This window comes from Dipodomys spectabilis, unplaced genomic scaffold (assembly GCF_019054845.1).
Source record: "Dipodomys spectabilis isolate Male_0828 unplaced genomic scaffold, ASM1905484v1 ptg000046l, whole genome shotgun sequence".
NCBI classification, from domain to species: Eukaryota; Metazoa; Chordata; class Mammalia; order Rodentia; family Heteromyidae; genus Dipodomys; species Dipodomys spectabilis.
In genome coordinates, this window is record NW_024870723.1 from 3,611,404 (window position 1) to 3,638,479 (window position 27,076).

Below are 27,076 nucleotides of genomic sequence, written 5' to 3' on the forward strand. Positions count from 1 at the left end.
GACTCTTATCTCCAATTAAGCACCAGAAAACCAGAAGTGGCACCTAGACTCAAGTGGTAGAGCACTAGCCTTGAGCTAAATAGGTGAGGAACAGCACCTAGGCCCAGAGTTCTAGCCCCATGATTGACAAAATAATAAAAAGCAAAATAAGCACGTGTACAAGAACTCACAGGGAAGTTCTTACAAAGTAAAAGTGAAAACTTCATAAATACTCACCAAGCCAACTTATTAAGCAAATAATGTCTCCCCCATGAAGTCATGTGATTTTCAACTACTGACAGAATATAATATATGAATTCTTATTGCCATATAGAGATTTCATAAATAAAAAGGTAAGGCACAGGTAAGAATTTCTGAGATTCGATTCCTCTGTACAGATGGTTGTATTTGAACATTCAAAGAACTATAAACTAAAAATATATGCAGATATCTGCATACAAAGTATTCTTCAATAAAATGTTAAATCAATGTCCACTTTATTACATATGATCATTACTATTTGAAAGCAGTCAATATCTATATCAATGCTCAATATTTGTCTCAATTCTAGGGTACACAAGATATTATAAAGAGTAATTAAATATGGAATGGAGAAAGAACATTAGAACATATAAACTTTTAATTCTTTACCTTTTGTAATTTTTAACATGTGGTCCATTTACAAATTAGAAAAAAAAAAGAGAAAAAAATAGCTGAAATTATTGTAAGTATTAGTAAATAGTAATGGAAATGGTAAAATAACACGTGACTATCTAACTCAATAGTGGCTGCCCTCCTAGTATCTATGCTACCAATTTTTTTTCATCTAAGATGGTATATATTCAAAGTACTTCTCTCTTCTCTTAGCCGGCCAGAATCTTCCTCCACATTTTTCAAGGCTCACATTCCAAGTCTAAGTGGGGGAGCATCTGTCAAACAGCTGTTCCTTCCAAATTGAGATGGGGCCACATTGCAAGCAAGAGGCCAGGACAAGAAACATTCTGAGTGGAAAATGGCTTGGCAAGGTCTAATGCTCTGGGACCAATCTGCAAGGAAAGATCATTAATGTTAATCTAACTGAGATCAGATTGGAAGAAGTGGAGCTCTGTTTTCTGAAGGAAATGGCTTGAGATAAGGGCTGGCTTTGTTTGACAGAGACAATGAGAAATCACTTGCCTGTGCTAAATGGAGACACAATTATCTATAATTGATACATGACTTTCTGCTGTCTTTTCTGTTCCATGGCAGAGAAGCCACGAAGAAGCAGTAAAGAAGTCAAGTCACCAGAGCCTCACAAAAACCTTAGGCTGTGCCCGAGTATGGGGTTGAGATTTTCAGTCTGTGGTGATGAATAACAGTGGTACTTACACAGAATTGTTTGGCTAAGATTTGTTTGGCACTTCTCAAAGAATTCAAGTACTCTACAATGACATCATCTAATTGCAAACACACTCTGCATTAAGTTCTGATTTTTAAATCTAAGTCTGAGGACTTAAGTGAGCATCTAAACTTCAGTGGTTCCATTTATAAATGTGAGATAATAGTTGTATTTACTTACTGAAATTGCTTCTTTAGAGATTATTAGGAGTTAAAAAATATACATTTCCAGAAACTTTCTTTGTTAGAGCCTTTCCTCTTGCCCTGTTTTCTCTTCTCCTTCTTAATTCCTGTGAAGTATTCCAAGCATGCAAGCATGTTTGGAGATTTAATTGAAAATTAGGTACACAATTCACCTATGCTGGGAAGAATTTAAACTAGTGAGAACACAACAGGAAATAAATAGGCAAATTAAATGCAATGTGGTCAATGAAAACTTGGAAGAAACTCTTCTTACGGGAACAGATTTCTTAGCATAAGCATTGTGTTATGGCAAATATTTTGGAATTGAATTGATTGAGTGAACACAGTTAAAGAAGCTTTAAGGTAAAAGAAGGGAACTCTTTTATTTTTATTTTTCTTTCCTTTTTGTTCTTGTCTCGTGGGACTTGAACTTAGGACCTGGACACTATCCCTGAGCTCTTTTGCTCAAAGCTAGTGCTCTATCACTTTGAACCACAGTGCCACTTTTGGTTTTCTGTTGGCTAGCTAGCAATGAGTCTCATAGACTTTGCTGCCTAGGCTGGCTTTGAACAGCAATCCCGAAGAGAACTTATTTTTACTTCATCTGATAGTCTCTAGATCCTTTACCCATTTATTCATCATATTATTGCTTCTTTGGGATATAGATTTTTGAGCTCCTTGTATATTCTAGCATTTAGTCTCTAGTCAGTTGTATGGCTGGGAAAGGTCTCTCATTTTCTAGGCTCCCTTTTTAGCTTAACAATTAAGTCTTTCACTGTGTAGAACATTTTAGCTAGATATATTCCCGTTTGTCTTTTTTTCCCTATTTGCTGAGCTCCTAGAATTCTACTCAGTAAATGTCTGTCTATGCCAGTAAGTTCTAATATTTGCTCTAATCCTTTCTGTAGTAGTATCAAAGTTGTTAGTCTTGCATTGAAGTCTTCGATCTATTTTGAATTGATGTTAGTTGAAGGATTGCCATTTTTGGTTCCTTTGTCATTCATGAGATAGCTGTAGGTATATGAATTTATTTCTAGATCTTCTAGTCTATTCCATTGGCCTTCTGTTCTGGTGCCAGAAAAATAAATCCCCAAAACATGAAGAAATGTTCGACTCTCTGGCCATAAAGGAAATAACAATCAAAACAACATTGAAATTCCATTCCACTCTATTAGGTATTGTCATTATCAAGAATACAAGTACCAAAAATTGCTAGTAAGGATAGGAAGGGGAAAAAAAACTATTACATGGCCAGTAGGAAGGTAAATTAGTACAACCACTTTGGAAGGTAGTATAGCAATTCCTCACAAAACTAAAAATAGAGCAACATTAGCACCCAACAATGCCAATCAGAGGTATTTGTCCAAAAAAATATCAATCAGGATAAAGTAATGACACTCACATACCCATATTAATTGATTTACTGTTAACTACAATCAAGTTATAGAAATAGTCCAGATGCTCTACAACAGAAGAATAGGTCTAGAAATACATACAGATACACACACACACAGAGATTAGAAATTTTACTCTTTATTAGGAAGAAAAGTATCACATCATTTGCAGTGAAATGAACAGAACTAGAAAATATTATATTAAGTAGTCAGAAAGATAAAAGGTATATGCTGTCTCTTGCTTGTAGAAGTGATCTCTAAAATATAAACATGCAGGAAAATATACAGAGGGCCATAAGCCTTTTTAAGCAAACTGACTTATGGGTGCTATATGCAGGGGTAGATTCCAATGGTTTAACTCCTTTGAATAATAATCTGGCAGTTTCCTTCTATGAATACTGGGAAACTGTAACACATTTTATGTGAGGGATGGATGAGACTTAAGGGGAAGAGGAGCAAATGAATGGAAAGAGGAATAAAAACATAATATTCTATGTACACATTTGAGGAAATGAGGAAATGAGTTTGAGGAAATGAGTTAATTTGGGACAGATGGAGGGAAGAATGTTTGATGGGATGATATTGAGCAACTCAATGGTACTCATACATAGTCATGCACAATTAAAATCCCTTTGTACCAATACTTAATGATAATAATAAAAAGAGAGAACTTATGCAAACATTTTTAAAAGGCAGATTAAGGAAGACGAGAAGAGAAGTTTCAATCTGAGATCCAAGTGCCACCAGAAGTTGGAAAAGCACAATCTAGTACCCATGGGACACTTTAGCTCCAGGGAAAGCTTGAGCTTTATAGGTAATTATGCTCACTTGGAGGTGATCTATCCTGCAGGGTTCTTCTGTTCCTTCATAGTTTTAGTCTTTTGTCATATAGCTATTACTGATTAGTCAGTCCTAGCTTTCCTGAACTCAATGTTATTGCAGGGACTATGGAGAAAATGGTGTAGAACAATGAAAAGCACAAACTGGAAGCAGAGGTGGCAAGCTTTTCTCATGTTTTTACTTAATTTGTGGCAATTACATCCACAAAAACAACAAACAACAATAAAAAGCCTGTTTAACTACCTGTTTTACTATCCAGGTACTGGTGGCTCATGTCTGTAATACTATCTACTCAGGAAGGTGAAATTTAAGGATTGCACTTTGAAGCCAGCCCAAGCAGGAATGTGCTGGAGACTCTTACCTCCAACTAACTGCTCAGAAAAATCCAGAAGTGGCAATGTGGCTCAAGTGGTAGAGTGCTATCCTTGAGCACAAAGAGACTTGGTACAGTGCCCAGGCCCCGAGTTCAAGCCCCAGGACTGGAAAAAAAAAGCCAAAAAACAGAAACAAAAACCTGTCACTGGTACATTTCAATAGATTAAAAGTGGATTGTTGCTATGGTGAGAGCAATAGAATTAGCCTGTGAGTCTTGAGCATTTTTTTGAGCTTGTCAGTAAGAAATATCTGTCCTTAGATTCAGTCTACAGGTATGTGTCACCTGTGAATTGAAGAGTTTAATCCCAATTTTATGTGTGCCTTGGAGACTTTGTAATCTCACACTCCATTGTAGGTTCCCTTTGTTTTTTTCCCCTCACTCATGGCTAGCTATCCTTATCATATAGGGCAACATCGCTGCTGTATGATTACAAATACAGTCTCTGTGGTTAACCATACAGAAATGTATGGCTTTGAATAACGAGGCTTCCTATGATCATTTGTATATCAATGTCTTCTGAACTTTAATCTCTTTATCTGTATAATGAAAATCATAAAATATATTTCCAAGAAGGTTACAAAGATTAAATGAGATCTTGTAGGCTCAGTATAGAGCTTGAGGACACAGAAACCCCTCAAACACTCTAATTAGCATGCTTCTCCTTTTATTTATTTAATCAATAGCAAGCACTTTCTCACTGCCCTGTAAAAGAGTGAGATGATCTTTACTCTTTCCTCTTAGGGCACTGAGGGGACATGTAACTTGCATATCCAGAGACCATACTACCCAGAAGAGTATGATGGAGTACAATGGGAGTGAGAGAATAGTTTGTAAGGACTTAAAGATCAAAACAGTTAGTACCTGGCTTAGAAATGGTTTTGTAGGGGCTGGGAAGGTGGCTCAGTGGTAGAGCACTTGCCTTGCATGCCTGAGGCCCTGGATTCGATTCCTCAGCACCACATAAGCAAAAAGAAAAAAGCTGGAAGTGGCGCTGTGGCTCAAGTGGTAGAGCGCTATCTGAGCTGAAGAGCTGAGGGACAGCACCCAGGCCCAGAGTTCATGCCCCATGACTGGACCCAAAAAAAAAAAAAAAAGAAATGGTTTTGTACCAAAGAGAGCCATTTGAGTTGAATCTTAAATGTTATGTGGAAGAGGAAAAAAGGGAATTACTGGATTTGTTCTTATGGCAGCTACCATTTATTGCATGGTTAGCAAGACCAGACCCTGTTCTAGATAAAATAGTTGATTCACTCATTAACTCCAGAAATACTCTGAGAAGGGAGTCATTATTATCCCAGTTTTAGGGACTGAAGAACAGAGACATAAAGAGGTCAAATATCTTTACTAAGGTTACATTACTGCTAGGCTACCATGACAAGGATTGATTCTAGGTGAAGGTAAAGGTTCTGGCTGTATCTGCTGGTCTTATATTTATGTTTTAATTGATTGATTTTTACCAATCAATTTAAAATTAAATTCTAAAATGTATATAGATGGTCTGGCTGACGGATAAGGTATGTGAAAGAGAAATCACTCCAGGGAAGAGGATTAAATAAATATTTTTTGATTGTGCAGGTGAGGATCAAAGATTTCTGAGAAGAAACATTGAAAAAGAAAAATAATCCTATATAGTGGAAACAAGTCCTCTGGTGCCCTAATTTCATGGCCTACCATTTTTATGAACTGAAATATATTCTACTCACACAAACCACTTCAACATCTTTTGTTTTTAATCTTTCCAACACAGGAGAACAAATTTAACAATGAGATTCTGTTTCTGTTCTGTACATGTGGAATAATTAAATTTGCATCCCACTTTAGTGTTGGATTTGTTATTTGAAAGGAAATGCATCAATTGGACACATGCCCCATGAATTTTAGTCTGCAAATAAAGCATTTGCAAAAGGGGGGAGAAAAGGCAACCTCTTCTTACTAAGCAATAATCACAGTAAAATCTTCCCCTACTGACAGCTCGTTTGAGGCTAGATTAATTCCCATTCAAGAAGGGCCAAGCAGACAGGGAAATGAAGGGAGAAATTGGGAGAGAGGGAGGCCACAATTATATAAAGTCTTAGAGGATTTGGAAAGGAAAAGTTTGGCAAGAAAACTTAATAGGTAAGTATTGTAAAAGGATCTTGGGCTTATTTATTAAATCTTAATATTCTGTGGCATGTGGAGGTACTAGGCCTCATTCATGAAAGGCACAAATGCTATAGGTTCTATGCATATGTGGTAAACTGAGGAGATGAACTTAGATTGTTAGTCACGGTAGGTCACATTGAGAATCTGTGAGGCCTTGAGTGAGTTCTTTTGCATCTCTGAAATGCTTTGGTTCTCTAGTGGAAAGAGTTTAATAATCATTATTTGTACCTACTGCTGAGGATGCAAGAGATACATAACATGACAAATAAAGGTAATTGGCATACACTAGGTACTCAAAAATGTTTTCCTACTATCTCCTACCTCATATTGTCATTCCTGGATTTCTATTTCATGAATGTACCATGAACTTTGTTTAATTTGTGGTTTGGGAAGAAGTTTTGAGAGGATTTAATGGATTAATTCCACTAGGAACAAAGTATTTTCTATAATGAGTCAAAACTGGGGGTGGGGATTGGAAGGGATGGGAAGGGGCAACAAAGGAGTAGGTAACAATGCTTGATAAGAAATGTACTCATTACCTTGACCATGTAATTGTAAGTCCTCTGTACGGTATTTTCACAATTAAAAAACAAACAAACAAAACTAAACCTACCCTTGCCTGTTGATTGTCTATCTTCTCTTATTGAACTGGAAAAGAGAAAATTTTCCTTTCAACTGCTCCAAATATTTGAGTTATCTATAGAAGTTTAACTAAATTCTATTTCTCACTGGAATCTTCTGCCATGGTAAGGACATTTTCTGTCTTGTTCATACTCTTTTTTTCAGAAGCTCAGAACTTGTGATGCATGTTCAAAAGTAGGTAGAGGGGCAAGGATACATCCTTGAATGCAATTCATTTTCCATTTTACATAGAACTCAGCTTTAAATATCGCCTTGATTTGTTTACCCCAATTTTTAGCAAGAATGTTGTTGAGTCTTCTTAGAGAAAGTCCTTCAATGTCTTGTCTAATCACTTTTGCTATCTGACCCTGTTCCTTGTCTCCATTTGAATATCTATTGCTCTGGCTTATCTTCAGCAAAACTGTTTTTTTAATTTTTATTTTATTGTGAAGATGCTGTACAGAGGGGTTGCAGTTACATGAGTGAGGCAACTAGTATATTACTTGTCGATCAATTTTACCCCTTCCCTTATTGTTGTTCAACTATGCCTTCCCTTCCCCACTTCCCCCACTCCTCCCCCCTCCTGAAGTTGTAAAGTTCATTTCCAATATAGTGTCCTGTGAGTATCCTTGTTGCAATAGGTCACCCTGTTTTCTTATTTCAACGTTTTGTTATTCTCTTTCCCTTCCCAAGATTAGACAAATATATATACAAGATGCTGGGTACCAAAATCTAGTATAATGACAACAAGAGATATACCATAGGGGAAAGAACATACAAAGGAAACCACAACAACAAAAAATAAAATCAAATAGTATATTGAAAAAATAGCAATAAAGTCAGACTCCTTGTGTCCATATCTTGGGGTTCATTTCACTTAGTATCATCTTATATGGTCATATGTACATGGCTTTTGAACTTTTCAGTTGATCTGATAAGATTATCCTATATGTATACTAATTATTGTAAGGGAAACCATGGGACCCTAGTAGTGATTTTTCTTCTTGTGAGTCCTTTCTGCCTATGAATCTCAACTTGCCATTTCTGTATGTGGATTTGAACTTAAAATCTGTCCTCTCCTGCAAAATCTCTACTTCCTACCCTTCAATAAAGCCTTCCTATCTTTAACAAATATCATAATCATTTTTCATTAATAATAATATAGAGGAAAAGGTGACTTTCTTGCAAACCCTCTAAAGTTTTCTAGAATCAATTGACATTTAAGATGATTGCTTATTAATGTTCTCTTTGGAACCAAAATACAGAACATTATGTCTGTCTAGGTTTGTTGATTAAACACAGTCTTTTTTTTTCCTTTGGTGATAATGAGGTTATTTAATGAAAACTCAAGGAAAGAACCAGAGGTGATTGTTTCTTCTTTGAAAGATCGGGTTTGCATCCCACAGATAATTAGTGTTTCCACATACATGTACGTATGTATCTTCTTTTGAAAATATCTGTGAAGATCCCTTCCTCATTTTTAAAATCAGGTTACTTGTTTCTTTGTATGAAATTGTTTGAATTCCTTATGTATGTCAGATGGATATTAACCTCTTATCAGATATGTGGCCTATAATATATTTTCTCTCATTTTGGAAATTGTCTCTTCACTCTGTTATTTTCCTTGCTATATAGAAGCTCCTTGGTTTGCTTTAATCCCATTTGTCTATTTTCATATGTGTTGTTTATGATGAAGTCATCTCCAAATATACTGCTGCATTTTTGCATTTGTGTAGTTTTACATCTTTGTCAAATATCATTTGACTATAGATTCATGGATTCTGGGACCTGTCTCAGTTTATTTTTAAAAAATAATTTTCCTCAAATCAAATCTCATTTGAGTTCTTCACATGGGCCCCCTATTTTTCTATGAATGAACTACTACGTTTACATAGAACTTTCAAAAGGCTTTGTATTTTAAGTTATGCTATGAATATATGCTAAATTAATATTGCCAATATTCAATAGGTGAGGTATTTGGTTAAAATGACTCTTGGAATTATTGACTATTGAATATTGAAATGCCAAAGGGAAATTGAATGTCACAAATGCAAGTCAACTATTTCTAGAGTTCTCTAGAAGCATTACAGTTCCAGAGGAAAATAACATTGATTGCTCCAATTGTGGGGACATTTTTTCCTGCTCACTTCATGTTTTAATGTTAATCTATACGGTAGGGAATTCCTGCTGTCATTTTAAAAATTTTGTAGCTCCCTGCTTTGTTTCTTTTCCCAATGAGAAGGATAAAATACTAAAGATCAACAAATGGGCACTCATGATAAAGGCAATCAGTTTCTAAATTTTCCTTTCCTGGGGTTTCATTTTCATTCCATGTATAATGAGCAAATCAACTGAAGTGTAGAAAACTATCCTCCCAATTTTCTCTATGTTTGCTTTGCATTGGATTAGCAAGACAGCCCTATGTTCCTTGCCCATGCAGCTGGACTTGGTAGAATTTCTACTTGGTAGAACATTCCTAGCTCATGTTTCTTTTGCAGGCAAGTATGAATGCATGAAATCCAACATTGTATAGAGACTTATAGTGGGAGATGGATTTGAAAGTCTGGTTTAATTTCAATTCAAAGTCATGCCATTTCACTCTCTAATTTATTAAGGACTTACAAAATGAGCTTCAAACATTCGCTGCACAATTTATAAATGGGTTCTTTGCCTTCTATTTAGTTAATTTTGGTTGACTATCTATGACACTGGTCAAAAATGCCAAAAGGCAGGGTAGTGAGTAGTTCTCCAATTTCCTCTATAAGCATGAAATATTATTTTCCACATTCTGCAAGTCAACTTCATTGATGAAGCTTTCTGACTTACATAAATTCACATTGATTTCCTTTCTTTCTCTCTTTTCATCCTAATTTTAGCCTATCACCACAGGCATAAGTGCTAAATTATTTTCTGCCTCAAATATGAGAGTAATTGTTTTATGTCCCCTAATTAAGCTATAACATCCTTGAAGATAGTATTAGTTGTTTTATTTGTACACTTTTCCCGGTAACCTCCTGCTGAGTCAATGTGGAGTTCACAGGAATGAATCCATTTTAACTGGGGAAGTGCATCAATTTAAGGCAAAAATGTTTTGACAATTTAATGCAAATGAAGTCCACTCTGTTCAATTAGAGGGGATCTGAGAGGAGGGTGTGTAGGATGATGGAGGGGTGAATATGTCTGATTAGAATAAAACAAATGTACTTTCCACATTAGCCATATCTGAGATTTTAAGTTTTAAGAAAACAACCTCATAACAAGTGTCTAATTTATGTTTCCTCAACAAATGGTGAATTACTCACTTCGTATTGCTTTTCTCTTGCTTTTGGCTGCACCTTGACTGTACAAACAGGTTACAGGGATACAGAAAGGGGCATGAATTCTTTTCCAACTTGTGAGTTGGCTATGGTGACCACAATTTTTTTAATGAACCATTTGCTAAAAGGCTTGATCTGTGCATAATAACAGTGACATATTTTAGGACTTACGAATTGCATTATGAATCTAAAATGAGAAAACCTGTGCCATCCAGCATTTAAAAAAATTTTATTTTATTTTATTTTATTTTTTGGTCATGGAGCTTGAACTCTGGGCTTGGGTGCTGTTTCTTAGCTTTTCAGCTCAAGGCTATTGGTCTACCATTTGGCCCACAGCGCCACTTCTGGTTTTCTGGTAGTTAATTGGAGATAGTCTCACAGACTTTCCTGCCCAAGCTGGCTTTGAACCATGATCCTCAAATCTCAGCCTCCTTCATAGCTAGGTATACAGGTATGAGCCATGGTGCCTGGCATCATCCAGCATTTTTAAGCACCTAAACATTTTGGTCTTTGGCATTAATTGATTTATTTTTCAGGACTCAGTGTTTGCCATAATTGGACTTTCAAAGACAAATATAATACAATCCAGATTTATTCTGTAAAACTCTAGGGCAGCAATCGGAAATACTCATGACTACAAAAATCTTAAAAAAAAATTAACTCATGCAATTGACATGTGTATGGTAGTAGGGACTATTGGGATAAGTAAAAAGAGAAAATAAACAATGTTTACCTTTTGATCGTTATGTCATGGGAAAAGTGGAGCTACAGTTTAAGTAAAGAATATAAAAATCAAGTTATGCATGATATTTTCCAAATTTGAAACATTGATAGAAAATTCAGCTGTGAGCCAGATGCCAGTGGCTTACACCTGTAATCCCAGCTATTCTAGAAGTTGAGATCTGAGAGTCAACGCTGGAAGAAAAGTCCATGAGAGTCTTATCTCCAATTAACCACCAGAAAACTGGAAATGGAGCAGTGGATTAAAGTGTTAGAACACTAACTTCGAGCGAAAATGCTCAGGGACAGTGCACAGGCCCTGGGTTCAAGTCCCACACTAACAAAATCAATCAATCAATCAGCCAATCGATCAATAAAAAATAAGTAAAATCTACCTCAGTTGTGGCTGAATTTCCTCCTTGTGCCTCTACTGTATATTATTTCTCTAGAGCCTCATACAGAGGTGGCAAATATGCACTTGACAACCTTTCTCTTTCCTGTGTCTGTACAGATGCTACTCACTGATCTTGTAATTCTTTCCCATAGTCTGGAAATGAACTGTGAATTACTTCTGACAGGCACTACAAACAGCCATTACCAACTATTCAGAGGTGTTGTAAAAGAAGAATATGTCTACGATCCTAGACATAGGTAAATTAGTCATCATAGTTAAAGGTTTTTGCAATGTCTGATAGAAGACTTTAAAAACTTGGCTAAAGAACTGGGTCAGACAGTAAAATATTATAATTATACCTCATTATTTGATTGTCTTGTTCAACTTAGATTCATGTTCAAATATCTTTTCTAATTGCAGTTGCTAAGATCTTTATGAGGTGGCATAGAAAGTGTGTCCATATTAAAATTGAGAAAACAAGTGTTCAGAGAAGTTAAATGACTTGCGAAAGATCACACATCTAGTAATTAGAAGCACAAAATATAATTGCTCAGGTATCTGGGGACCTTTATAATAATAATAAAGAAATCATAGAACGACCCACAGGAAAAGAAAAATTAAGCTCCTAACAGTGCAACAAAAAGAAGCAGAAAGAAATTCTACTGAAGGTTCAGTGAGTCGACCTACCAGGAATTGCCACGCCCAGCTGAAGAAACAGATGTCTGGGCTTGCAGATTATCAGACATTATTGGAGCTGAGTGAATATTTTTTTACTCTGTTCTGACTTCTCCCATATCTCCTCTTTTGTGAAAAGAACAGTTGAAGGTGTATAAAAAGGAAGAGTGAAGAATGAGTAGCAGACAGAGAGAAGGAGGGAAAGAAGCAGAGAGAGAGAGAGAGAGAGAGAGAGAGACAGACAGACAGACAGACAGACAGACAGACAGACAGACAGACCAAGAAAAAGTTGCTCCATTCTTATCTGGTCATCTGGCTAACTACAGAAAATACTTCAATTGTTCTCTCTAATCATTATTTTTCACCTAAGAAAATTACATTGCCTCTTCCACCACAATGATCATTCATACATGTTTACTGTGATATTTCTAAAATAATTATCTTATTTTCCCCCATATATAGTAGAGCAATGTGTTGTGGGGATAGCTGTTACTGGTCCTTCCAAGGGAAAATAAGGGGGTATTCTACATCCTTGTTGCCATTCTCAATTGCAACATTTCTGTTAGGATGATGATAACGATAGGACTACAATTAATTGTTTCATGAATAGTCCATCCCATTCACACATTTTGAAATACAATACACCATGCTTGTACTTAATGCTTTAGAATTGATGCTCACAAAAGCCTTCTTAAGTAAACAAAGCAGATACTATGAGAAGTAACAAGATCAATACTTGTGATCTTCACCAATTAGATGTCAAAATCAAATAAAATCAGAACAATAACAAAGGTAACAGTTTTAGTGAGTGAGCACAGGGAGGGGATATTGTGACAAATTCTAGTATAGTAGAATTGTACAAAGGTTTGTGAGCTCTTAGGACAATGTATACATGCTCATGCATTTCAGTTCTCAGCTTTCAGAGTTAGTTGTCTTAAAATTGACAATCGTTATGGTTAACAACTTCATGAAATTAATGATAGTTAAAGGTCTGTGTTCTGAATTTCAGAGAATGTGGCATTATTTGTACATAGATATGATATGGACATACTTTTAAAATTATTTCTCCTCAAGCTAAATTTTTTTAATATTTTAAGATAGTGTGTGGGGGGTGAGGTATTTCAATTGGACTGTTTTGTTGAATTTTCACTGTACTCAGAAAAATGGAATTTGACTCAGTTGTTTGATTCATGGAAACAGTATTTATGATAGATATATAGATTTGTTTTTTAATATTTTCATTTATTCCCAATATTATTACCTATATATTTTGTTTTTAACTGAGTCACATTTTATTAAAAATCTCTTTTCTTTATTCAACTTCTATCTAATATCACTTCAATATACTCATGTTTATACTGCTTGCTATCCTATGAACATTTGAAACCTTTGTTATATAACAAAATACATTAAAGACATTTGATCCTAAACTTAACATCAATTTATTAAAAATTCATAACATTATCAAGCCCTTTATGATCCATTTATGTTTGCATTTATCCATCTTTCTAGTTGTATGTCTATCTGTCAATCCGGAAAACAGAACTTGATGAACAAGATATAGTTTCTGTCTTGGATGGGCTTACTATCTAATATACGGATCTCAACAAAAATGGTGTACTGAAGGTCCATGAAGATTTTTTTTAATAGGCTCACTTAGGTCTTAGCCTAGAAACTTTGATTTGGGTGGCTTAATGGAGGGTTTAGGCACTTAAAAAATCAAAAACAAACAAAAAAGGGACAATTTTGATGTTTGAGCCAAAAAAAGAAACACTGGGTGATTAGTCTCATAGCAGTATCTAATAATAGTTTTCTCATTTTTTCACTGTTGTAATTGAAATGTTAAATGACTTGATGAGGTTTGCAGGGACACATGCCATAACAAAAACGAAAACAAAAAGATCAAAAGCTGGCTCTAACACAGAGTTTTCCTCCACCAACCATGATGTTTACATTATTACTTCCTCTGTCAAAATATTGCTTTCTTATGTTGCCAAAAATCAAATCAAATCAAATCTATCAAAGCAACAATCTATGCGACAAACAAGAAACATAGGAGAATGTTGTACAACGCAGAATAAACATGAACCAATTCAAACAATGGAAATTTTTTTGAACCAAAAGGTTTTTTTTTTAACAAATAGATTCCATGAGAAAAGTATAGAATGAAACAGATTCATAGACTGAAATAGATTTACAAAACGCACCAGTCTTTCCTTCCTTCCACTACACTCAAGACACAAACTTGAGATTCATTCATAGATGCATCCTCTTCCCCCTGTATCCTGTACCATTTCTTGTCAATTTTGGTAAACTTTCAGCTACAGTTCCAAGTATCTATTGTTTTAAGAGACATTGCCCTCATATTTCCTGGTACTCATTTAATCCTTTATCTCTTTTGTTGACAGTACACCCTAATTTCTTCCTTTCTCTTATAGTCTTGAGTCTCTAGAATCCATTTTCCACCCAGAAGACAGTTCTCACAGTTCTGTGTCTCTGCCTCTGTCTCTGTATCCACCTGTGTCTCTGCCTCTTGGTCTCTGTCAATCCCATTCTCCTCCCCAGAATAGTTGTTCTACCACTGAGTTACATTGTCAGCTCCCCAATCTCTTTTTACTAGAGGCTTCCCTAGTACGCTTCTAACTTACTGTAAGAGTTGTATATCTCTCATCTCATTCTGACCCACTCTGGGAGGCTGAACTGCTGTCCCACTTTTTAACCTTCCTCTGCCTACTCATGCTCTTGTTCTTGTATGTCTCCTGTGCCTTCCCACTGTGGGTGGAATGTCTTTAAAAATCATTAAACACTAAGTCTCAGAAATGTCACAGTCATTTTAAACACACTTTACTGGCCAAGTGATGTTATCTGGTAAATCCGTAGAGACAAACAAGCCTAAGAGTGATGGAGGCATATTTAGCAAAGTCTTTACACTTCCCAAAGCCTGTGGATAAGCATTTGTAGGTAGACTTACAGGTTCTAGGAACAGAGGACATAGTGAAGAGAGCCTACCATCTCCAGCTTATGTCACTAAATTTCTAGTCAACTCTCAAATTACGAAGATAAACAAAAGGTTTTTATAATGCTGTTGCTATTATGCAACTGTCTTATTACATGGGCATGTCATGTGCATGACAACTACATCCATGTTAGACATACATGTGGATTTTTCTGATTCCCATATTGTCTATCAGAGTTATGGTGAATATTAGAAGAAGGTCCCTGGATCTATAAAGATCCATAAACTCATTTTCTTTAATTCAATGAGGATTGAAAGATGAGTGTTTTTACTTCCTCAAGTGAAGACTAGATCGAAGTAAGCTATATTGAAAGGACTTTCCAAAATGTGAAGAACCTGAGCTCTATGACATTTTTAAATCATACCATGAGTTCTAAGATATTTTTACTCACCTCTGCCTTCTAGTACTTCAGTCACCAGCTAACCTTTGAAGACTCATTCCATTTCTACACAGTAAAAAACTGTCCAGACCCAAATTATTCTTTTACAGAGAGGATTTATGATCTTATAAACTCTGAATCACTGTGTTTAATAAAGAGTCTTGCTGGCCTGAGTGGTATCCAATTTCATAATTGCTGGAGTAACTCAATCATTTTCAAATATGTGGTTTCAGCAGCCAGAGACCGTGGGGAGTATGCAGACCTCACCAAATGTGCTCCCATCACCATTAGCTGCCCTCCTGGGCAATCCCTCTCTCAGGTCCCGGAGTAGTGCCGCAAGAATCTGGAATGAATAAGCTGATAAATGGAGTTCTTACTTGGCTTATTTTGTTTTGCTAAATTGGTTTTTCCAGGTACACAGAAGAGAGGAAAAAATTGACCTTAGCTTTGTGGTGACGTGACTTAAAAGGAATTAGTACCATTTTTAGTTTTCCAAATTTCCGTTATATATCCCAAACATATATGTGTGTGTGCACAAATAAATACAGATACATATTTATACAAGGAAGCCTATATAAATATGTGCATATTTGAATATGTATGAGTTAAATAAAATGACATATAAAGTATCTAAATATAAATGTCTAAAGGAAGAAGAAAGCTGTTCTTTTTTCTTCTATTGTCTGATATGATAATGTGTAATGTAACTCAAAACTTTATTAAATTTAACAGATGTTTCCTGATGGCTCACATTTCTCTTATATTGAACATGTTATTCCTTCTGCCTTGTAAATCTTTATTTTCTTCTCCACAGCCTTTCTTCTATTCTACAGGCACACACACACACACACACACATACACACCCTTTAACAATTTAGTTACTCATTATGTTTTCAAGTTTTACATTGGACAACAGTGTTTTAGTAACAGACTAAGCTTTAGTGATGACTTATCTGGTAAAAAAGTTGACTCAGTTTTGGAAAACCACTTGGCCTTTGTGTCTCAGAGTATGATCATATGTAGCACAGGAGGATGGCAACAAAATTTACTTTCTTAGATCTTAAGAAGTAGCTGACTGTGTATATAATGTCACTGATAATTGGCACGCTGAGTTATCCTAGTGCTAACTGTGGTGGTTGCCTAAAAATAAAAGCGTCCCAAACTTAATAAGGATACCTTTGTGCTCTTCCATTTTCACTCAAAGTTTCTTACTTCCCACTAGATTGTCATCATCGAGGGACCATGAATGTTTAAATTTCATGCCAAATGCCTACAATTTGGTTAATCATATAAAAAAATGCACTAACCATATTCTAAAGTGGATGAACAAATGAGTGGGGTCATAAAATAGAGACATCATTTTTATTTTCTCCTCCTTACTCTAGTTTTGTTTTACAGTTTTCTCTTACATCTTATCTTAAGAAAGAGAATTCAAAGTTCGCTTGAACACCTCCAATGATGAAGAGTTCAATGCCTGTTAGATGTTTTTATGTTATTTCATGTCTAAGGGCAACATTTGGATTATTTGTGCTGTCTTCAGGGCCATACAGATTGCCTTGAACTTGACATTTCTTCAAACACTAGGTAACAGATGGTGTGCCTTACCCAAGCCTTCACTTCGGGAGGCAAGCCATCCAGAATGTGTTCTAGAATATCTCTCTTTATATAGCTTTATATATGCCAGTACTCCATACATTCCCCAGAGAATATTGTAGAGAATAGTAGATTTACAGATGGGAGAAGATATCACTCCACAATGAAATCTCACAATAAATTTGGGAAATGGTGTGGTACTGAATATTAAATTGATATTTATTTTATAAGATTTCTTAAAGGTTTTAATATTCAAATGTACTTTGGTACTTTGCTAAAATTCTTCAATGGGCTGTGTGTGTGTGTATGTGTGCGTATAGTGAAAATTATTCTGACCAAAGAACTGATGATATATTTTTCTCTTTGCACATCTTTCAGGAGGACTATTGTTCCATGGAAAACTTATTTAGAGGTGTTCTATCAATATTGGTTTAAGCTTTTTCTTAGATGCTCAAATATCTTGTTTTTAAATAGTGTCCTTATTTTCAAAAACAATTATTTTTGTGCAAGACCTGGGCTTAAACTCAGTACCTTGTTGCTGTCCCTAAAGTTTTATGTTCCAGGCTAATTCTCTACCATTTGAGTCACAGCTCTATTTCTGGCTTTTTGGTAGTTAATTGGTAATAAAATTCTAATAGATTTTCCTGCCTAGGCTGGCTTCAAACCACAGTCCTCATATCTCAGCCTATAAACCACCCCAATGTCTGTCTGTCTAAATATAAAATTTGACTTTAAATTTATAGAAATATCATTAAGACATACAGAGATTCCTTGTGTTCCTATTACACTCTTTGTCTTATAATTATCTTTTACTGCAATGGAACATCTGTTAGAATTAATGAACCAATATTGAAATGTTTTTCGTGAATATTCATGCTTTATTCTGATTTTCTGTTTTTCCATATTGTCTTTTACATTCTATTCTAGAATTCCAACTGGGATACACTATTACATTCACTACACTAAGCAGTTGGGAATCAATCACATTTTTTTATAAGTAGACAATGTCACAGAGGCAGAGTTCTTAGTGTGTCTTACCACCTTCATCACTTAGCTTTCGGGAACATTTTTAAGATCACCACGCGAAGGTTATCCTTTCTTTCTACCTTTCTTAAAATATGAAGGTTATATTCTTTTGCATTAAAGGTAGTGCATTTTATAAACTATCTTTAGTACTTCTGCGAGTTTAGTCACCAAGCCACTGAAATCACTGTGGCTCATGGCATATTTAATTTATATGTTAGATTCCAATCCATTACTGGCTTACTTTTCACAAAATATTGCTTTCAGTCGAGGATCTAGGTACGTAGCTTAAGCTGTCCTCAAACTCCTATTTCTTAACCTTCTGTAATCCTTTTAGCCTCTCAAGTGCTAGGATTACAGGTATGGACCACTGTGCCTGGCTTCACACTACTTCTTAATCAAATGTTTCAATGTGGATCACTAGAAGCTCCTTCAATTGGATTCTGCAGCCCTTTTATATACTCACAACTTTTATCTATATGTATATATTTGTTTGTGTGTAAGTTTGTATGTTGAGGCATCTGTTTACTTTTTTTTTACTTCTTGTGCATCTTAGATATTCCTTTGTCATTTCCAAAGATTCATATCCTTTCTTTGTCTTTCCATCCCTCTCTCCCTCCCTCTTTCTCTCCCTCCTCCTTCCTTCCTTTTTTCCTTCCTTCCTTCCTTCCTATCTTTCTTTCTGTCTCTTCTTCCTTTCTTTTGTCTTCCTTTCCCTTCTTTCCTTCCCTCCTTTGCTCCTTCCTTCCTTTCCTTCCTTCATTTTCTTTCTTTCCTTCTTTCTTTCTGTCTTCTTTTTCCTTCCTTCTTTCTTCTTTTTAAAATATTGTGTTGGGGTCCATTTTATTGACATCAATTAGTTGTATGAGTGGGCTTTATTCAGATGTATCCACATATGTCCCCAGTGTTCCTTGATCATATTCATTCTCTGTCACTCTACCTCACCCTCTCCTCCAATCTCAGCAGTCATTAATGTTCCATTTTCCTGCATGTCCATAAAGTGTTTTCAGAGTATTCAACCTCTTTCATGTTCTCCATTCTGGTTTCTGTTTTTAAAGTATGTTGAAATAAACAAAGATCTAGTTGACAGCTGTACACATTGCTACTGGGATACCATTATTTCCAGGCACTCTCCATTTGTAAGGAAGGGATTGGTGAGTCTATACTACCACACACACACACACACACACACACACACACACACACACACACACACACACACACACACCTGCATTCACAGGTTTTTTTGTTTTTGTTTTTGTTTTAATTCAGTTGTGGGACTTGAAATCTGGGCCTGGGCGCTGTCCCTCAGCTCATCAGCTCAAGGATAGCGCTCTACCACTTGAGCCACAGTGCCACTATTGGTTTTCCGGTGGTTTATTGGAGATAAGAGTCTCACAGACTTTCCTGCCAAGCTGGCTTTAAACCATGATCCTAGGATCTCAGCCCCCCTGAGTAGCTAGGATGACAGGTGTGAGCCACCAGCTCCTTGCTGTACTCAAAGTTTGTTTATTTTTTTAATTATTGTGAAAGACCATACAGAAGGGTTACAATTACATGGGCAAGGTAATTAGTACATTTCTTATCAAGCATTGTTGCCTCCTCTTTGTTTCCCCTCCCATCCCTTCCCATCTCCCCCCTCCAACATGCCTATCACTATAGACAAGTAGATTTTTTTTCCTGAAGTCTATTCTATAAAAAATTATATGGGAAGGAGACTCTTTGTTTTTATCTTTGCCTTACTCCTCTCTAGATATATATATACATACATATATATATATATATACATATATATATATATGTATAAAGTATGTATACTTTATATGTATATGTACATATATACTATATATATTCTTTATACATACATATAAAATATATATGTATATTTATATACACTATATATAAATATATATATTCTTTACTTTGCCTTGTGTTTTACATGTTTCACTCATTTCCAAAAGCTAGTTAAACAGGTGATTTTATCCATGAGTTCTTTCAGTAAGATTATTATTGAATTTCTTTTATTTACTACAAAGTGCAAATTATACTAGAGTTATATATTTTAATTTTTAATGAAAACAACTACATTTCCTTATATACATATGAATTAAATGTTATTTATAGCTACTCTTATATCCTCTTGTTTCCTATTTTCTTAGTCTCTAACTATTAGGAATGGTCTGGCTCGGAACAGGTGAAATTTGTGATCACAGAAAGTAATAAAATTATGAGTCTTATCTCCATCTGTGTCAGTGTTATTAGGGATTATATCTGAACTTGCTGAAGAGTGAAGTAAGATTGTGAAAGGCAGTGATTTGTGGTATACAGTGCAGGCCCCTTTCTCTAAAGAAACTTATTGCTCATTTGCATTTGTTCATACTACTTCCTCAGTTTCAATCACAGGTAAGTAGAACTCTTCATAATTATTTTTCTGGCTCAAAACTATCTTGGCATCACATGCCCCAAATGTATATGAAGTACTTCATGAACAAGAACTCTTATGAGTATGTATTCACTGCCAACAATTTGATAGGTAGTTTACTTCAATTAACCTAAGTGATACTCAATCTAGTTTATGAGAAGTGTAACTTTACCATAATCATTTACAAATGAGGAATTGGAGGTTTAGCAACAGAAGACAATTAGCTGAAATCCACACAGCTGCAGAGAAATAGAGCAAAGGCAGAACTCACAAAGTCTTCTTCCTATTTAAACTTCTTGTAATATGGATTTCAGGAAATAAAAAGAAAAAGATCTATTTGTCTACAGTAATACACTGATGTAACATTTTCAAGCTCTTTGAAGAAGTTTGTGAACACTCATACTAGTTTCTTCACAATTTATATCTCCAGTACTAATCACATGACCTAATAAGTACTAGAAACCGAGTATTTGTTGCATATTTATATATATATATATGAGAGTAGCAAATGGATTTATTTAAATTTCACTTTACACAGATAATTTGTTCAGTCTTATCTCTGTTGCTCTAAATGTTATTCAAACAAATACAACTGGCAAAGTCATCAGTCATTTCAATTTTTTATTTGTGGTTTTATTTTGTTTTCTGCTCAGAATTTTTTTCCACAGTTTTTTCTCTCACATCTGAAATTTTCTAAAATCTCTTCAATAGAAAACCTTTTCATTCTTTTGTTATCCAAATAGCACCACTGCTGGCACTCTAGTTTTCATTCTGATTAATAGTATGCTATCATGATTTATTTATGAGCCAGAGTGTATCTCTTCAAATTCATACATTGATGATTTAACACCCAAATGGCTCAGATGGAAACACACCACACTCATAAAGGACATAACTAAGTAAAAATGAGGTCCTCTGGTATTTTATTGAGATAGAACTAGTGTGTCCTTGTAAGAGAAGAAAGAAGAGGGGTATCAAATTCTCCAATGTAAACGTAAATGAATAAGCAACCAACCCTTAACCATATACTCTTACAACCATTTTAAATTATTTTAATCAAACACTAAATGGTCTATGAGTCCTCACCAAAAACCTAGCCTTGTGTTACTATCTGTTTTTTGTACGTTTTTTTTTTTTTTTGTAAAAATACTGTGCAGAGGGGTAACAGTCACATGAGCAATGCGATGAGTACATTTCCTACCAAGCATTGGTGTCTCTTCCTTGGTTTTTCCCCTACCATCCCTTCCCTCCCACCTCCACAACTAACCCAGCCCCCCCCCACCAAAGTTGTAAAGTTCATTTTCAACATAGCGACTTGTACATCTCATTGTTGCAATGGGTCAGCCTGTATCCCTATTTAAGCATTTTGTTTTTTCCCTTCCCCTCCCCGAATTAGAGAAGTGTATATAGAAGATGCAGGGCACACATCAAATACAGTGAGAACAGGAGTTATACCGTGGGGGAGAAACACACAAAGAAACAAAAAAAAAATCACATGAAACATTATAAATACATTAGAAACAATAACAAGAAAGATAAAAATATTTGGGTCCCTATCTTGGGTTCTCTTTCTTAAAGTTTTCACCTCTTCTCCTTACTCCAAACCCAGAACCAACTAAAACCTATTTGCCTAAGTCATTGATATTTTCAAATTCCTCATTCATTCAACATTTTTGATCCTTCTGTGAAATGGTACATTATCACAGAATCTCATCATGTTGCTATTCTTTTTATTTTCCTATTGCTATGAACCCATAGCCTGGTGCATATTAGGCAGGCATTCTACCACAGAACTATATCCCAGCCCTATTTTACCTTATTTAGAGATAAGATTTCACTAAGTTTTCCAGGCTGGCCTTTGGATTTGGGATGCTCCTGCCTGAGTCTCCATAGTATCTGGGAATATATATATGAGCCAATACACCGAGCCACTATTGTCTATTTAATATCATGTTTCTTTGATGCTGCTTTGATCCAATCTTCCATTGACTCTGACTTATTCCTTCTCACTTAAGTAGCAATATCCTGAATTTTTCTCATTTGTTTAATTTACATATCTTTGGCTTTTTTTGTAATTTTGATGTTTTGTTAAACATACAACCATTGTTTGTCCTATACTTCTTTCACAATCAAGTTGTTAGAGCTCTCTATCAAGATAAACAAGAGTTTATCATCATAGCTACTGGTGATGTATCATAGCCACCACAAAGCCACTATTTCCAGAATGTTCTTTGTAGTTTTCCCTTTACAATTCTTTTCTGTCTTCTTTTCTTTTTTCTTTCTCTCTCTCTCTCTCTCTCTCTCTCTCTCTCTCTCTCTCTCTCTCTCTCTCTCCCTCTCTTTTTCTTTTTGTTGTTGGTTGTGGAGCTTAAACTCTGGGACTGGGCTGGGCTCTGTCCCTGAGTTCTTCAGCTCAAGGCAAGTGCACTACTTGAGCCACAGCGCCACTTCCCATTTTATAGCGTTTAATTGGAGATAAGAGTGTCATGGACATTCCTGCCCAGGCTGACTTTGAACCTGATCCTCAGATCTCAGCTTCCTGAGTAGTTAAGATTACAGTCATGAGCCACCAGCATCCAGCCTACAGTTTTTTCAGTGGTTTTCATCCCATTATCTGATCTGCTACACTTATATTCCCACCTTTTTTAAATAGAGATTGGAATACGGAGCCTGAGAGTCACACAGCTAATACCAGACCAGATTTTTAAGTGCCAGAAACAAAGAAAATCTTATCCAGCTGTAAGTTCTCTAGGAGACTCTGTTTTCACAAAGTGATACAGGAAGACCATAGTTTAGAGAGTGGGGAACTAAGATTTTTCTAGATGAATATTTGGTTTAAAAAGAAACAACTAACTTCATAGATGTTTAAAAATTTAGCATGAAAGGATTTTTAAAAGTAACTTTTTTCAACCATGATGAATCATTCAATGGTTTGACAACACTTATTAAACTAGTCTTTCTAAAGGAATGAAAGGGGAGGGGTTTCTCGGCTTCATGCAATCATCTCCTCTCTTGCCCTTGCATTTTAGACAGTGGATTAATCAGCTTCAGTTGACTGTCTGTCTCTTTTAAATAATACCTCTTTTAAATAATACCTGTACCAAGATGTGAGATGATGCATGTGTTTAATTCCTAAAAGAGATGACTGCAGATACAGAGTTCATAGGAAAAAGAATTGCAATTACAAAACTGTGCTCTAAGGAGAACAAAGTGGAAGTGAAGGCATGATGTTTTATTCTTTTGTTTTTACTGATTCCATGGAAATCCTCCATCTTCAGTTGTAAACTAAAAGTGCAGAAGACCCCATATAGAAAACTTAGTCCAAATCCTTTATATTTTATAAAGTAGAAACTGAGGCTCAGAGAGATAAATGATACAACATAAAAAGATACTGATCTTCCAGTTCTCATCCCAGTTAATAGTTCACTAAGCCATGTCATTCAAGGGGGAAATAATAGCATTCTACTCTGTCTTATCTTTCCTCAGCACATAATCATGGCCCAATTCCTTGTCACTTGAGCCCTACTGTATTAAACATGCTTTCTTTTATTTATGCCAAATCCATAGTCATTAAAGTCATTCAGGGAATCCTGAACAATCTATACATTGGATACCCACATTTTTTCATGGCAATTCCATTGGTGATAATTGATTCTTTTTTTTTCTTTGTTTTAATTTCTCTTATTCTGACACTTAAAATTCCCTCTCCATTGGGTTGCTGGATTAACAACTGAATCTCTAATTAGCTGAAGAGAGAAGAAGTTGAACTATAAAGCTTCTGAGATTTAGCTATTCTAGAATGAATGGGGTGTCAAGGGGCACAGAAGCAATGTGTAACATTCATTTAAGGAAGACTCAACATTTTAGGCACACATATACCTCAGCAATCAACCTCTAGGTTTAGTTGTGAAATGTTCTCATGTTCCCTATCATCAGAAATCAAACTTTTTTTCATACATTTAATTGAAATAACCACCAACTGTTTCACTACAAGTTAGAAATTCCCTTTTGGTTGTATCTCACATTACCACTCAGCCTCTGCTATCTGCCTCAAGTTACAAACCATCCTCCTCCAACAACAATGCCTCTTCTAATTTGCTACTTTCTGCTTCACAAACTTTCTGCTCAACTAAGGTCTAAATGTCCCACCCTTCACTCTTGACATTTATACATCTCTGCCCTCCACATCTGATCAATTCTTAGGGTGCACTAAATCTACTTACTGATTAACTATTGAATTCAGATCCTCCTATTTTTGACTTGTGAACCAGCAATTTAGGAATATTACTGAAGTAAAACTTAACCATATTCTCGGCTTAAACCATTCCTCGACAAATGTTTCATTTACCTATCTTCAGTTTTTCAGAAGGTAAAACATGGATTCTTGCAGATTGTGGTTCAGCATGATTGGGTTTGGAGAGACCCCAGGCCTGGAAGGAGAACCCGGGGACCGTTAGACACCCATACTGAAGAGACTCTGGAGGGTGGTGGGGACTTAGGGAGCCGGGTCCTGGGAGGCCATGGGCCACCTTTTAGAAACATTACTGTGCTGGATGTGGAGATGATACAGCAAGAGTGTTTAGGAAGGTAAAAAAAAAGGGGGGGTCATTTTGGTCTTTCGTGTGACTCTACAGGTTTTGGTACGAACAGGATTCGAATGCACGTCTTACCAACCAATCAGGGAAGGATCACCAAGTGCTCAGGTCTCAGGAGCCCCTGACCTGCTCATTCACTCATCGTCCATGCTCTCAACCTCGTCTGGAAGGTCAGGAATTTTGTATTAAACATATCCTTGAAGATAAGAATGCACCTTTTAAACAGTATAGTTACATACCGACGAAGAATGGAAAAAAATGTCCCAGTGTTGCTCCAAAGCCAGAGAAGAAAGATGGAGCGTCCCTTCTGTGCTGAACAAAAATGCCCGTTAGGAGTGTCCTAGCACTTCAAAATGAAGAGGACCAACCCTGGACCTGTGGGTGAGACACTCTGGTGTCAGCTGAGCTCCTATGCAAAGACAGAGCTGGGTTCTCATACTCCAGAAAGTACCCGAAGTGAAGCCAGCCGAATACGGATGAAGACAGTTGGAGTGATGGGGACCAGGAACCCATTACAGAGGATCAGACTTGGAGAGGTGACCCTGACAATAAAGCTGATAGCATAGACAGTGATCAGGAAGATCCCCTAAAACATCCTGGTGTCCACACAGCTGAAGAAGTGGCCCTGCTTATGCGAGACAAGCTAATTCGTTTGCCGCCTTTGTGTATTGATCAGTTTAAACGACTTCAGCATTTGCTCAAAGAGAAGAAGCATCCGTCTTTACATAATCGCAAAGTGGAACATGAAGCTCTAGACAGTAGCCCCCTGACTGGCCCAGAGGGACTATTGGCCAAAGAATGAGAAAACTTAAAGCGATTAAAATGTCTACAGCGATACCTTCAACGCTACGGAGTAGGAGCTGAAGGAGCACAGAATGCTGGCCACTGACGGTGCCTCCCAACAGGCTCACACCTCTGCTCGTTCCAGTCAGAGGTGCTTGGCCTTTGTGGATGATGTTCGTTGCTCCAATCAGTCTCTTCCAATGACCAGACACTGCCTTACCCATATTGGTCAGGACACAAATCAGGTTCTCTTCAAATGCTGCCAGGGATCTGAAGAGATGCTTTGCAACAAGCCAGTTCCTGTAAGCCTCTCTGACAATGATCCCTGCTATCCAGTGCATTCCGGTTGCCTCCTCAGATGTATAAGCCCCAGCAAGTACTGTCTGTGCCACACGATCTGGAAGCCGGCCCCATGGATCTGGACTTGAGTGCTGCTGAGCTTCAGCCCACTGAGAGTTTACCACTGGAGCTCAGTGACGATTTGGATGTGTTTGGAGATGGTATGCACTGTCCTCCATCACCTCTGCTTTTGGTTCTTTCATTAACCCTGGACGATCATTCAATCGAAGAAATTGCTGAAGGCTCGGTGGATATTTTAGGCCAAATGCCAGTGGCTGGAGACGGGTGCAGATCCCAGGGATCTCGAAATTCTGAGAAAGCTTGTGCGCTGCTGCCTCAAAGTGGATCGGCTACTGCCAATGGGAAACCAGAACCCACTTGACAATTGACAGTTTGTTCTGGGAACCATTTGGTGGATTCAATTTCCCATTCTTCAAATAAGTTCTATTTACCTTTCACTAAACAAGGGCAACCCATTGTTTTTCTAGGGGTCATAGTACAATAACTAAATATGAAACCAGATTTGGGAGAATGGACCAATAGTATTTAAAAAGTTGTAAGTTTCTTCATAAGAAAGAGAGTTATTAATGCCTGTCTCTGGAGTTGCGTGAATATTTGGGAGTATGCTTCAGGAAGGAACATCTTGGTAAAGGGTTTTCCTGTTGGGAGCAGGAGTTCACATAGGTGGTAGGTGTTTATGAACAGTTTATGAATAGTTCCCTCGAGAATTTGGGGGACCCAAATATCAGGTTACCGTTCACCTAGACGCCTGTACTTCAGCTTTTCCTAACCTTCATTTAACTATGCCATTAGAACCCCTTTCCCAAGTATACTCCAGCTTTATGAGTACACCCATAGGTATAAACCATCTTTTAACATAAGTAAATTTCTGTGTGGCTATCCTATG

At 36.4% G+C, this 27,076-nt stretch overlaps 1 pseudogene; it reads left to right on the forward strand.

Moving 5' to 3' along the window:
* Window positions 1-26,551, forward strand: part of LOC122107063 — a 47,370-nt pseudogene extending 20,819 nt beyond the window's left edge.
* The last annotated feature ends 525 nt before the right edge of the window (window positions 26,552-27,076 follow it).